Below are 16,145 nucleotides of genomic sequence, written 5' to 3'. Positions count from 1 at the left end.
TGTTTGTTTTTTTTAAGTGTTGTGTGGGCACACAATGTGTTAAGAAAATGTTGCTGCTGATGCCACATGCGTGTCTCACGCTCTGCTCAAGCAGTCTCTCCCTCTGTTTCAGCCATCTCTCGCTCTTGCTCCAGTCTCTCTCTACGCTTCAGCCTGTCTCTCTGCTCCAGTCTCTCTCTCTGTTTCAGCTGCCTGTCTCTCTCCTCCAGCTCCTCCAGCTGTGTCTCTCTCTCCACCAGTTGGTCCAGCAACTCGTCCAGCTCCTCCAGCTGTCTGTCTTTCTCGTGCAGCTCTTCCAGCAACCTGTTCATCTGCTCCAACCTTCTCTCGTCCAGCTCCTCCATGTCCTCCAGTCTGTCCTTTTCCTCCTCCACAACCTCTGTCTGTTCTTCAAGCTGGTCATTCAAGGCCAGGTACGTTTCCGTTAATTGTGCTACCTCATCTTTTCTCCTGGTCATTAACAAAGCAAATGTGCTTTCTCTGTTGCTCTGCCTCTGGGTCACTCTGGTTGGTGGGTAGAGCCTTCTCAACACGGCAGCCTGAATCGTGAATAGAACAAACCTTAGTCCACACAATAGTATACAGTAGATTACAGCCTGCATACTCATGCAGTTAAATAATAACTGCAATTGATGGTCTTTGTAAATGAACACTGTTACACCCTTATTCCATAACATCACAAGCTATAGTGTACATTATGTAGACTGTTACTACATATGATTACACTGTAACTCTTGAGTAATTACACACTGCACGTTGCAGATGGCAATTTATAGAATTGCCCAGTTGTTTATAATGTTGTGTTTGTTGATTTGCCTTGAATAAATGTGGTAATGTTCAGTTGTTCTCTCCAACTACTCAGAATGATGGCCACACTACTACAATATGTTATGACATTGACAACTCACCATTTTCTTCCTCTTAGTTGTCTTTAGATGGCACTGGTCATTCTCATCATCACGCTATTGGGACAAAAAGGCACTGTTGTTAGCACATAGCTGTGGTAGATTATATGTAACTGGATATAGTTTGAAAACAGAAAGATTACACACGCACCAATAGTCTTTAATTCCATACCTTTCGTTTGTTGGTGGTAGATAGGCCTGGTGTAGCATAGAACTTCCCTCCTGGTAACATGGTCTTATCTCCATTGCTGAAGCTCTGTGACTGTGGTTGACTTTGGCTGGAGTTTATATGTCTCTCCTCATCTGGGTGTATTTCACACCTGGACAAAGCCCCATCAACAGTCTGAGCAATCATCTCCCATCCAGTTTCTGGATGTTTGCAGCACTAAGCTATGGCCCATTTCATTTGAATGGAATGGTATGCGTCTGATACCAATTTGAATAGTCTGCCCACTTTGTTAATGGGGACAAAATTAACATCATGCCATGCCATTTCAATATTCATGTTGAGTATAGTGTTATTCAGGTCAACAGATCACAGTCTGCAAAGTATTTCCAAGAATAACGTACTTACACTATACCCAACGTGAATATTGAATTTACATAGCATGGTGTTAACAAAGTGGACAGACTTTGAATTCTAATGAAATGGCCCATAGCTTAGTGCTGAAACAGTCCAGAAACTGGATGGGAGATGATTGATGACTGTTGATGGGTTTGTCTAGGTGTGAAATACACCCAGATTAGGAGTGACACGTTGAAGTATTTCCTTCTAGCCTACGTACATTTCTTATATTCGTTTTATTTTGGTGCTATCTGGCTATGTCCAGCTTTTAGTGTCTGTGTAAACACAAACTTTATCCTATTCCTAACACAAACATTAAATTAAATGTCATTGGCCACTTTTACGTCATTGTCCCAACACAAACATGAAATGCCATTGACAATGAATGGCCAGTTTTTTTGCAAACATTACGTAAATTGTTATTGGCCGGAATGAGATGATGTATGCACACACACTCCCTGAATGCCAGAGCTGAACCTCTGCTCCAAAGTTTTGGCATTGGCCTGTTATAGCGCCACCAGGAGGCCGCTTTGTGCAAAACAAATGTTTTGACAGTACACCTACAGATTTTGTCCAAACATTACGCAAATTGGTACACAGTCTCTCTAGAGCCATTCAACGAAACGGGTCTTTCAGATTTTTCAGACTCCATCCTGATTGGCTACGATTGGCTTCCAAAGTTCGCAGGAGTGCTCCGTTTCAAACAAAATGCTGCAAATCATGAACACATCGTATGATTTCCGTGAAATTTTGCACGCACATTCCCACTAGGCAGAGGAAGAAATGCCACTTGAATATTTTCAACTCAGCCTCATGGTGGCGCTATAACTGGCCGATTTGTGTTTTTACCTATAACTACACCGATCTGTGTAAAACCATGTATGCACACTCCCTAGAGGCCAAGGAAAAACCTTTGCCTGGAATTTTTCACATCTGCTCTTTATAGCGCCACCAGGAGGCCGACATATGTAAAACACATTTTCTAATATTACTCCTTCAGATTTTATCCAAATTTCACGCAAATCGGTAGACATGCTCTCCATAGTCATGTGATCATGTGATTTGTTTGATTTCTCATAATTATCCATCCTGATTGGCTACGATTGGCCTCTAAAGTTTTCAGGAGTAGCCCGTTTTGTACCCGTTTTGTGCAAATCGCCACAACTCCTCAACGCAGCGTCCGATTACGGTGAAACTGTGCATGCCTATTCCCACTACTAGGCTGAGGAAGAAATGCCACTTACAGTTTTCAAATCAGCCTCATGGTGGCGCTACAACAGGCCAAGTCGCGTCACACACATACACACACACACACACACACACACACACACACAAAAACCCAAATAAACATGTTTATATTACTCCTAAACATTTTGCCAAACATCACACACACTCCTATCCTCCTGGTGGAGACCTGTGCCCAGAAGGGCACTTTTTCTAGTTTATACTGTATGGAAGAGGATTTTATGCCTAATTTACGGTTTACATGTATTATATAGTTAAACGTTTCTTTTACCCATGATCTGTATCTGCGTTTGTCTGATTGATTGATTGATTTATTAACAGTTGGCATAATTACAGTACATTTCAAGTACAACTCAATACAACAACTGTCTGGACTTTGAAATGATGAATGGACCGGTTTGCACCATAGTGATGCAATAACAGTTGAGTACCACAGACGAAAAACAGTCTAAGTCCAAATTTCAGACTGACCCCTCCACGAAAAGGCCTTGTTGTCCTGAACCCTTATCTATCATTTATATATTATGGATCAATAGTGTGGACTTAGACTGTTATTCGTCTGTGGTACTCACTGTTGTTTATTAATCCTTATTCCTTTTTTAAAGCATTTTCCTTCTCTCAAACAACTCCAAAACATTGTCTGTCATCACATCCCCCAGACAGAGAGACAGATGGAGAGAGAGGTAGGGCACATGCCTCCTGGTGGAGACTTGTGTTCCACTGAGCGCCCCTTTCTACTGTCTGATGTCATGCTCACTGTGTGACTCGTACTGTATATGCTCAAGCACCACCAGGCATCATTTTGTGCAGACCTCATGTAATTTAGGCCTGATATCTTCTAAATCCTCCAGTTTTCTGAAATAAATATTTTCACGATTTTTCAAAAATAGCAGACCTACAAGCAGAATTGAATGTGGGGGCATGTAGGAGCATGTCTATTGTCTAGGTAGGCTGTGATTGGTGAAGAGATGGTTCTATTGTTCCTCTAGTTGGCCAATCATTCCAAGCAGTTAGTGCCTCCACCTCAGGGTCTCTAGTATAAAAACAGGGTGTAGTTCCTCCAGGATATCAGTCATTTCAACTTGAACTGACTGTGAACTCCAGACTTCAGGTGAAGATGAACTCTCTTGACTCTACCAGGGACAATTCTGCTGAACAGGAGGATCGCCTTTAGCCTGTTGACTTACGTCTGAGTAAGTTACTTTCTCTCCTGCCTTTCTCTTTATTCATGCCATATGTTCATCTTGTTTTACTGATGTACATTCAATTCTGAAAATAAACATTGTATAATTCTATTCTTAATTCTGCTTGTTGTGTAAGGTTTAAATTTGACCTGTAGCTTTGTTATAATATCTTTTTGTTATAATAATATAACAAATATAATAATATAACAAAGCTACAAGTTACTTAAAGCTACATAGTTAGTCACCTACACAATCAATCATCTAAAAACTATGTCCCAAATGTTGACCATGTCTCAATAGAATCCAAGTGCCATTAGGATTACTTAAATCAACTTGTATTATTTTATTATATCCTAGATATTTGATATAAAGTATGTGCCTCATGGATTATGCTGCCATGGTTATAAATTAGTTATAATTTACTTATTTAGAAGTAGTAGTCTCAGGCCTAAATGTGTCAATGTGGTTTTAAATGTCTTCCTTGTCTTTTTATTTTCAGTTTTGGATTCTCCATCAGACTCTTGTCAGAAACCTGTCCTACGAGGCCGAGCAGCAAACCAAAAAAGACACTGTCCTAAACCAAAACGCCACTCTTGTGACCAGTGTGGAAGACAGTTCACTTTGGAGTCTGGCCTTAAAATCCACCAGATCATTCATCTCCCCCATGAGTGTAATAAATGTGGAAAAAGCTTGACTACTAAACTGACCAGTTTAATTTACCACAAGTGTGGTCAGAGAGAGAGCCCCCACGGTTGTGAACAATGTGGACGGAGCTTTGCCTCGAAACGAGCTCTCAAGGCTCATCAGCGAGACCACATAGGGGATTTCCAATGTGAAGAATGTGGATGCAGTTTCATCTACATGAATAACCTGCATGTTCACCAGAGAATGCATAGAAGCCACCAACCATTCCATTGTGACCAATGTGGGCAAAATTTCACTAGCTTGTCTAAGTTAAAACGACATGTGATAAGTCACACATCAGGAGTCAAACTGGAGTTTGAAGCAATGGTTGGGGGTGTAGTAGGCCTATAGACTATTTGTTTTAGGTTTTCATCACGTTTTAATGATGTACATTTAATTCTGAGAATAAACACAGACGTGTTTATTCTCAGAATTAAATGTACATCAGGATGTTCCTTTTAGCATTCTGTATAATTGTAACTTGACAGCTTTGTTATAAGTTGGATTTATAGCATTTCTGTCTCTTTTAATACTGCACATTTTGTTCATGTATTGTTTTACTTTAGAATTCAACTGCTATTAAGATTTGTGAAGTCACATTTTGTATTTGCATATGGCTGTGGAATGTACATGTCACTCTGGAACACCACAGTTAGCAACTCTACACAACACCACACATATCCACATCAGTTTCATTTTAATTACTATTACCTTTTTTTATCAGCAAGTTTTTTTTATTTTTTATGTTTTTCTTTTTTTTTTATGTTTTTCTTTTTTAATAATGAGTATTTGATATTACTGCCTACCTGTTTTTCTCCACAGTTTTTATTCCAGTGTAGGCATTGTTGTTATAATTTCAGGGGGTGGTATCATGGACCATTATGGACCACAGCGACTACCCTTTGGTAGGCATTCTGTAATGTTCATTGTCTTCTTGTAATAAACATTCAGATTGATTTAATGCTTGATTATATTATTTATTGACAATAGACACAGGACAAGGGCATGCACACAGAAAACTGTCAAGGGGATAGACATAAGAAAGCTAAAAGATTATTTCCATCATGGTCCTCTGTGTTGAACACACAAACCACAAATCGTGTGTGTGTGTGTGTGTGTGTGTGTGTGTGTGTGTGTGTGTGTGTGTGTGTGTGTGTGTGTGTGTGTGTGTGTGTGTGTGTGTGTGTGTGTGTGTGTGTGTGTGTGTGTGTGTGTGTGTGTGTGTGTGTGTGTGTGTGTGTGTGTGTGTGTGTGTGTTTCATATGAAATACCATTTAGAATCATGAGGTTATAAACCACACCAGTTTAAATTGACGGAATTTGAAGTAATTATGCATTTCCATATTAGTTAGGGACTAAATATAAATAGTCAAATAGCATTTTGTTCTAAACAGGCATGCACATTTTAGATCATAGCCAATCAGGATGGAATATGAAAAATAAAATTTGGATAAAATCTGAAGGCGTAATATAAACAAGAATGACTCATAACTGCAGGTGCAGTCTGAAAGCTCTTGTTTATGAACATCTACAATTATATATATATATATCTATAATTAGTTGGTGTGCCACAGCCTCTGCCTCAGCTCACAGCTTTACGTTGCGGCGTTCAGAGTATGGGTTTTATGCCATTCAGACTATATGGGTTTTATGGGTAAGTCTCCCATTGGCTTATAGAGCAGCGGTTCCCAAACCTTTTTGGCCATGCAGACCCTGTTACGTCCCGACCTAGCTGACGCACCCCCCCCACATGGAAATATGAATTGCATAAGCTATATAGAGACATATATTTCCTTTTTATCCACATATTTGCACATACTGTATATGAACCAATATGGCATAATATATGCAGCATAGGCTATATTCTGCATATACAGTACTTGCCATATATTGGCATAATATGTTAATATATTTAAAATAAAACCATAGCACCACCATTAGCCTTTTCATGTCGTGCACCCCCTAGAACAGGGGTTCTCAACGTTTTTGGCCAGGGACCCCCGGAAATGCTTTGGCAATGTCTCGGGACCCCCGCCCCGCCCCCTCCCGACCCCCAATATAAATTGACTGCTACAATAACCTTAAACCATTTTGGGCGGGAACCCCTTTTGGTGTTTTAAGCATTGTTATAATTTAGCTATTGAAAAATAGCAGATCTACAAGCTCATTTAGCTATTGAAAAATAGCAGATCTACAAGGTGGCGCGCTATGAACTTGTAGGTCTGCTATTTTTGAAAAATCGTGAAAATAAAATTTTAAAAAAACTTTTTTTTTTTTTGAAAATATTTTAGGGACCCCCTAAAATAATTTGGCGACCCCCCGAGGGGTCGCGACCCACGGGTTGAGAACCCCTGCCCTAGAAGGCGCTTGCGCACCACAAGGGGTGCACGCACCACAGTTTGGGAACCACTGGCTTAGGGGCATAACATCACAAGCTATAGTGTACATTATGTAGACTGTTACTACATATGATTACACTGTAACTCTTGAGTAATTACACACTGCACGTTGCAGATGGCAATTTATAGAATTGCCCAGTTTATAATGTTTATAATGTTGTGTTTGTTGATTTGCCTTGAATAAATGTGGTAATGTTCAGTTGTTCTCTCCAACTACTCAGAATGATGGCCACACTACTACAATATGTTATGACATTGACAACTCACCATTTTCTTCCTCTTAGTTGTCTTTAGATGGCACTGGTCATTCTCATCATCACGCTATTGGGACAAAAAGGCACTGTTGTTAGCACATAGCTGTGGTAGATTATATGTAACTGGATATAGTTTGAAAACAGAAAGATTACACACGCACCAATAGTCTTTAATTCCATACCTTTCGTTTGTTGGTGGTAGATAGGCCTGGTGTAGCAGAACTTCCCTCCTGGAAATAGCAGAAAAATCGTGAAAATAAAATTTTAAAAAAACATTTTTTTTTTTTTGAAAATATTTTGGGGACCCCCTAAAATAATTTGGCGACCCCCCGAGGGGTCGCGACCCACGGGTTGAGAACCCCTGCCCTAGAAGGCGCTTGCGCACCACAAGGGGTGCACGCACCACAGTTTGGGAACCACTGGCTTAGGGGCAGCCATAAAAAAGTCTCCACTACGGTTGCTACTACAGGTAGTAGCAAATATAGTCCAGGCGCTTTTCAAGCACCTGGCAAAATGGGTTTTACATAAGTCAGCCTCCTGATATATAAAGGGCAGATATGAAAAATGCAGGGCAAAGACTTTTCAGTGGCCTCTAGGCCAGTGCGCATACAAAGTTTTACACAGATCACTGTGCGTGCAGTTATAAGTAAAACACAAATCGGCCTGTTATTGTGCCACCATGAGGCTGATTTGATGGCATGTCTTCCTCTGCCTAGTTTAATGTATGTGCAACCCTGTAAACTTTGGAAGGCAAGAGCCAATTGGGCTGGATGGGAAATATGACAGTGTTGATCACATGACTATAGAGATCGTGTGTACCAATTTGCATTTAAAAAGTATAACATCATGTATAATAATAACAGACAGTACACCAACAATGTCTCGTGAATTTAGCACTGTCAAACTGTGAACCGTGTGATGCCGTTACAATGTTCTTGTGCAGATTATTTTAATACCATGTGAATATTTGGTTTGATTGGTTTTGATTTGCTTTGATGTATCCATGCCTCATTGGCTCAGATACACAATGCTGATTATTTATTTTACAGAGATGACCTTGACTATATGTGTGGTGGTTTGTGGCGTGTGCTAGCCTGGATCCAGCCCATAGACCCCGCCCACTCTCTAAGTGGAGTAGCTTCAAGAAGCTTCAGAGTCTGATACTCAGGCTAGGTGTGTGCTATATAATATTAGAGTCTGTCAATCAGAATGAAAGAGCTGTTGGAAATCAATAGCAAACCTTGTATGTAACATTACAACATAACATGATGACAACAGATAAAACTAGAACTGCACTCTGTCGAGTGCCTACTTGCGTTGCACACAAGTGGCATCCTCCACGTGTCATATCCCAGATGCTAATTTAAGTAGCATATGTGCCAAATCAAAGACGATTTGACATTGAGTAATCCAAGACAGACAACTTAATTGTAAGAGGTTTATTTTAAAAGAAATTCAGTGGATACAAATTATGGTATGCACTGACCAGTCAATGTACAATTGAAAAATTAAAAAAAAATACAAAAATACAAAAATACAAAAATACAAAAATACAAAAATACAAAAATACAAAAATGTATATACAAAAATAAAGAATGACTTGGTAAACAGTAAACCAGTTAGTCAAACCCCTCGCAATGCAAAAAAAGCAATGACAAAAATAAATAATAATCTTTCTGATCTATGCTGGGAAACAGTTCATAATGAATTCCTGTAACATAACGGTTCTGTGGAATCTTGTCTTTGCTCTGGTATTGTTGTCTTTGTGACACCAAGCAACGTATTTCTCTTCCAAGTGAAGATCCACAAATTCACCACATATACAGTTAGAGACTGATGGGTGGCAAGCCACATTTGCTGATAACTTTAGCAAGTTTTATGCTGTTAATTTGTGCCCAAGACGTCCACAGACGTCCTGGGAATTACCGTTATGTGGTGCCCAAGACGTCTGTGGACGCCTTAGCAAAAAAAATATATATATGTAAAACAAAATGTAATGTAAAAAGTAATGTAAAAAGTGGGCACCCTGTTTTTTTTTTTAAGTGTTGTGTGGGCACACAATGTGTTAAGAAAATGTTGCTGCTGATGCCACATGCGTGTCTCACGCTCTGCTCAAGCAGTCTCTCCCTCTGTTTCAGCCATCTCTCGCTCTTGCTCCAGTCTCTCTCTACGCTTCAGCCTGTCTCTCTGCTCCAGTCTCTCTCTCTGTTTCAGCCGCCTGTCTCTCTCCTCCAGCTCCTCCAGCTGTGTCTCTCTCTCCACCAGTTGGTCCAGCAACTCGTCCAGCTCCTCCAGCTGTCTATATTTCTCATGCAGCTCTTCCAGCAACCTGTTCATCTGCTCCAACCTTCTCTCGTCCAGCTCCTCCATGTCCTCCAGTCTGTCCTTTTCCTCCTCCACAACCTCTGTCTGTTCTTCAAGCTGGTCATTCAAGGCCAGGTACGTTTCCGTTAATTGTGCTACCTCATCTTTTCTCCTGGTCATTAACAAAGCAAATGTGCTTTCTCTGTTGCTCTGCCTCTGGGTCACTCTGGTTGGTGGGTAGAGCCTTCTCAACACAGCAGCCTGAATCGTGAATAGAACAAACCTTAGTCCACACAATAGTATACAGTAGATTACAGCCTGCATACTCATGCAGTATATGGGGAAAAAACTCAGTTTCCATTATGTACCCTGTAATTATTGAATATAAGCAGGAGTTAAATAATAACTGCAATTGATGGTCTTTGTAAATGAACACTGTTACACCCTTATTCCATAACATCACAAGCTATAGTGTACATTATGTAGACTGTTACTACATATGATTACACTGTAACTCTTGAGTAATTACACACTGCACGTTGCAGATGGCAATTTATAGAATTGCCCAGTTTATAATGTTTATAATGTTGTGTTTGTTGATTTGCCTTGAATAAATGTGGTAATGTTCAGTTGTTCTCTCCAACTACTCAGAATGATGGCCACACTACTACAATATGTTATGACATTGACAACTCACCATTTTCTTCCTCTTAGTTGTCTTTAGATGGCACTGGTCATTCTCATCATCACGCTATTGGGACAAAAAGGCACTGTTGTTAGCACATAGCTGTGGTAGATTATATGTAACTGGATATAGTTTGAAAACAGAAAGATTACACACGCACCAATAGTCTTTAATTCCATACCTTTCGTTTGTTGGTGGTAGATAGGCCTGGTGTAGCAGAACTTCCCTCCTGGTAACATGGTCTTATCTCCATTGCTGAAGCACTGTGACTGTGGTTGACTTTGGCTGGAGTTTATATGTCTCTCCTCATCTGGGTGTATTTCACACCTGGACAAAGCCCCATCAACAGTCTGAGCAATCATCTCCCATCCAGTTTCTGGACGTTTGCAGCACTAAGCTATGGCCCATTTCATTTGAATGGAATGGTATGCGTCTGATACCAATTTGAATAGTCTGCCCACTTTGTTAATGGGGACAAAATTAACATCATGCCATGCCATTTCAATATTCATGTTGAGTATAGTGTTATTCAGGTCAACAGATCACAGTCTGCAAAGTATTTCCAAGAATAACGTACTTACACTATACCCAACGTGAATATTGAATTTACATAGCATGGTGTTAACAAAGTGGACAGACTTTGAATTCTAATGAAATGGCCCATAGCTTAGTGCTGAAACAGTCCAGAAACTGGATAGCTACGAGCTTGTAGGTCTGCTATTTTTGAAACATCGTGAAAATAAAATTTTAAAAAAATCTTTTTTTTTTTTTTTTTTTTTGAAAATAATTTGGGGACCCCCTAAAATATTTTGGCGACCCCCCGAGGGGTCGCGACCCACGGGTTGAGAACCCCTGCCCTAGAAGGCGCTTGCGCACCACAAGGGGTTCACACACCACAGTTTGGGGACCACTGGCTTAGAGGCAGCCATGAAAAAGTCTCCACTACGGTTGCTACTACAGGTAGTAGCAAATATAGTCCAGGCGCTTTTCAAGCACCTGGCAAAATGGGTTTTACATAAGTCAGCCTCCTGATATATAAAGGGCAGATATGAAAAACGCAGGGCAAAGACTTTTCAGTGGCCTCTAGGGAGTGCGCATACAAAGTTTTACACAGATCACTGTGCGTGCAGTTATAAGTAAAACACAAATCGGCCTGTTATTGTGCCACCATGAGGCTGATTTGATGGCATGTCTTCCTCTGCCTAGTTTAATGTATGTGCAACCCTGTAAACTTTGGAAGGCAAGAGCCAATTGGGCTGGATGGGAAATATGACAGTGTTGATCACATGACTATAGAGATCGTGTGTACCAATTTGCATTTAAAAAGTATAACATCATGTATAATAATAACAGACAGTACACCAACAATGTCTCGTGAATTTAGCACTGTCAAACTGTGAACCGTGTGATGCCGTTACAATGTTCTTGTGCAGATTATTTTAATACCATGTGAATATTTGGTTTGATTGGTTTTGATTTGCTTTGATGTATCCATGCCTCATTGGCTCAGATACACAATGCTGATTATTTATTTTACAGAGATGACCTTGACTATATGTGTGGTGGTTTGTGGCGTGTGCTAGCCTGGATCCAGCCCATAGACCCCGCCCACTCTCTAAGTGGAGTAGCTTCAAGAAGCTTCAGAGTCTGATACTCAGGCTAGGTGTGTGCTATATAATATTAGAGTCTGTCAATCAGAATGAAAGAGCTGTTGGAAATCAATAGCAAACCTTGTATGTAACATTACAACATAACATGATGACAACAGATAAAACTAGAACTGCACTCTGTCGAGTGCCTACTTGCGTTGCACACAAGTGGCATCCTCCACGTGTCATATCCCAGATGCTAATTTAAATAGCATATGTGCCAAATCAAAGACGATTTGACATTGAGTAATCCAAGACAGACAACTTAATTGTAAGAGGTTTATTTTAAAAGAAATTAAGTGGATACAAATTATGGTATGCACTGACCAGTCAATGTACAATTGAAAAATTAAAAAAAAATACAAAAATACAAAAATACAAAAATACAAAAATACAAAAATACAAAAATGTATATACAAAAATAAAGAATGACTTGGTAAACAGTAAACCAGTTAGTCAAACCCCTCGCAATGCAAAAAAAGCAATGACAAAAATAAATAATAATCTTTCTGATCTATGCTGGGAAACAGTTCATAATGAATTCCTGTAACATAACGGTTCTGTGGAATCTTGTCTTTGCTCTGGTATTGTTGTCTTTGTGACACCAAGCAACGTATTTCTCTTCCAAGTGAAGATCCACAAATTCACCACATATACAGTTAGAGACTGATGGGTGGCAAGCCACATTGGCTGATAACTTTAGCAAGTTTTATGCTGTTAATTTGTGCCCAAGACGTCCACAGACGTCCTGGGAATTACCGTTATGTGGTGCCCAAGACGTCTGTGGACGCCTTAGCAAAAAATATATATATATGTAAAACAAAATGTAATGTAAAAAGTGGGCACCCTGTTTTTTTTTTTTAAGTGTTGTGTGGGCACACAATGTGTTAAGAAAATGTTGCTGCTGATGCCACATGCGTGTCTCACGCTCTGCTCAAGCAGTCTCTCCCTCTGTTTCAGCCATCTCTCGCTCTTGCTCCAGTCTCTCTCTACGCTTCAGCCATCTGTCTCTCTGCTCCAGTCTCTCTCTCTGTTTCAGCCGCCTGTCTCTCTCCTCCAGCTCCTCCAGCTGTGTCTCTCTCTCCACCAGTTGGTCCAGCAACTCGTCCAGCTCCTCCTGCTGTCTCTCTTTCTCGTAGAACTCTTCCAGCAACCTGTTAATCTGCTCCAACCTTCTCTCGTCCAGCTCCTCCATGTCCTCCAGTCTGTCCTTTTCCTCCTCCACAACCTCTGTCTGTTCTTCAAGCTGGTCATTCAAGGCCAGGTACGTTTCCGTTAATTGTGCTACCTCATCTTTTCTCCTGGTCATTAACAAAGCAAATGTGCTTTCTCTGTTGCTCTGCCTCTGGGTCACTCTGGTTGGTGGGTAGAGCCTTCTCAACACGGCAGCCTGAATCGTGAATAGAACAAACCTTAGTCCACACAATAGTATACAGTAGATTACAGCCTGCATACTCATGCAGTATATGGGGAAAAAACTCAGTTTCCATTATGTACCCTGTAATTATTGAATATAAGCAGGAGTTAAATAATAACTGCAATTGATGTTCTTTGTAAATGAACACTGTTACACCCTTATTCCATAACATCACAAGCTATAGTGTACATTATGTAGACTGTTACTACATATGATTACACTGTAACTCTTGAGTAATTACACACTGCACGTTGCAGATGGCAATTTATAGAATTGCCCAGTTTATAATGTTTATAATGTTGTGTTTGTTGATTTGCCTTGAATAAATGTGGTAATGTTCAGTTGTTCTCTCCAACTACTCAGAATGATGGCCACACTACTACAATATGTTATGACATTGACAACTCACCATTTTCTTCCTCTTAGTTGTCTTTAGATGGCACTGGTCATTCTCATCATCACGCTATTGGGACAAAAACGCACTGTTGTTAGCACATAGCTGTGGTAGATTATATGTAACTGGATATAGTTTGAAAACAGAAAGATTACACACGCACCAATAGTCTTTAATTCCATACCTTTCGTTTGTTGGTGGTAGATAGGCCTGGTGTAGCAGAACTTCCCTCCTGGAAATAGCAGATCTACAAGGTGGCGCGCTATGAACTTGTAGGTCTGCTATTTTTGAAAAATCGTGAAAATAAAATTTTAAAAAAACATTTTTTTTTTTTTGGAAAATATTTTGGGGACCCCCTAAAATAATTTGGCGACCCCCCGAGGGGTCGCGACCCACGGGTTGAGAACCCCTGCCCTAGAAGGCGCTTGCGCACCACAAGGGGTGCACGCACCACAGTTTGGGAACCACTGGCTTAGGGGCAGCCATAAAAAAGTCTCCACTACGGTTGCTACTACAGGTAGTAGCAAATATAGTCCAGGCGCTTTTCAAGCACCTGGCAAAATGGGTTTTACATAAGTCAGCCTCCTGATATATAAAGGGCAGATATGAAAAATGCAGGGCAAAGACTTTTCAGTGGCCTCTAGGCCAGTGCGCATACAAAGTTTTACACAGATCACTGTGCGTGCAGTTATAAGTAAAACACAAATCGGCCTGTTATTGTGCCACCATGAGGCTGATTTGATGGCATGTCTTCCTCTGCCTAGTTTAATGTATGTGCAACCCTGTAAACTTTGGAAGGCAAGAGCCAATTGGGCTGGATGGGAAATATGACAGTGTTGATCACATGACTATAGAGATCGTGTGTACCAATTTGCATTTAAAAAGTATAACATCATGTATAATAATAACAGACAGTACACCAACAATGTCTCGTGAATTTAGCACTGTCAAACTGTGAACCGTGTGATGCCGTTACAATGTTCTTGTGCAGATTATTTTAATACCATGTGAATATTTGGTTTGATTGGTTTTGATTTGCTTTGATGTATCCATGCCTCATTGGCTCAGATACACAATGCTGATTATTTATTTTACAGAGATGACCTTGACTATATGTGTGGTGGTTTGTGGCGTGTGCTAGCCTGGATCCAGCCCATAGACCCCGCCCACTCTCTAAGTGGAGTAGCTTCAAGAAGCTTCAGAGTCTGATACTCAGGCTAGGTGTGTGCTATATAATATTAGAGTCTGTCAATCAGAATGAAAGAGCTGTTGGAAATCAATAGCAAACCTTGTATGTAACATTACAACATAACATGATGACAGCAGATAAAACTAGAACTGCACTCTGTCGAGTGCCTACTTGCGTTGCACACAAGTGGCATCCTCCACGTGTCATATCCCAGATGCTAATTTAAATAGCATATGTGCCAAATCAAAGACGATTTGACATTGAGTAATCCAAGACAGACAACTTAATTGTAAGAGGTTTATTTTAAAAGAAATTCAGTGGATACAAATTATGGTATGCACTGACCAGTCAATGTACAATTGAAAAATTAAAAAGAAATACAAAAATACAAAAATACAAAAATGTATATACAAAAATAAAGAATGACTTGGTAAACAGTAAACCAGTTAGTCAAACCCCTCGCAATGCAAAAAAAGCAATGACAAAAATAAATAATAATCTTTCTGATCTATGCTGGGAAACAGTTCATAATGAATTCCTGTAACATAACGGTTCTGTGGAATCTTGTCTTTGCTCTGGTATTGTTGTCTTTGTGACACCAAGCAACGTATTTCTCTTCCAAGTGAAGATCCACAAATTCACCACATATACAGTTAGAGACTGATGGGTGGCAAGCCACATTTGCTGATAACTTTAGCAAGTTTTATGCTGTTAATTTGTGCCCAAGACGTCCACAGACGTCCTGGGAATTACCGTTATGTGGTGCCCAAGACGTCTGTGGACGCCTTAGCAAAAAATATATATATATGTAAAACAAAATGTAATGTAAAAAGTAATGTAAAAAGTGGGCACCCTGTTTTTTTTTTTAAGTGTTGTGTGGGCACACAATGTGTTAAGAAAATGTTGCTGCTGATGCCACATGCGTGTCTCACGCTCTGCTCAAGCAGTCTCTCCCTCTGTTTCAGCCATCTCTCGCTCTTGCTCCAGTCTCTCTCTACGCTTCAGCCTGTCTCTCTGCTCCAGTCTCTCTCTCTGTTTCAGCCGCCTGTCTCTCTCCTCCAGCTCCTCCAGCTGTGTCTCTCTCTCCACCAGTTGGTCCAGCAACTCGTCCAGCTCCTCCAGCTGTCTATATTTCTCATGCAGCTCTTCCAGCAACCTGTTCATCTGCTCCAACCTTCTCTCGTCCAGCTCCTCCATGTCCTCCAGTCTGTCCTTTTCCTCCTCCACAACCTCTGTCTGTTCTTCAAGCTGGTCATTCAAGGCCAGGTACG

This window comes from Electrona antarctica (genome assembly GCF_951216825.1).
Source record: "Electrona antarctica genome assembly, chromosome: 17".
Classification (NCBI taxonomy): Eukaryota; Metazoa; Chordata; class Actinopteri; order Myctophiformes; family Myctophidae; genus Electrona; species Electrona antarctica.
This window is presented reverse-complemented; position numbering follows the sequence as displayed.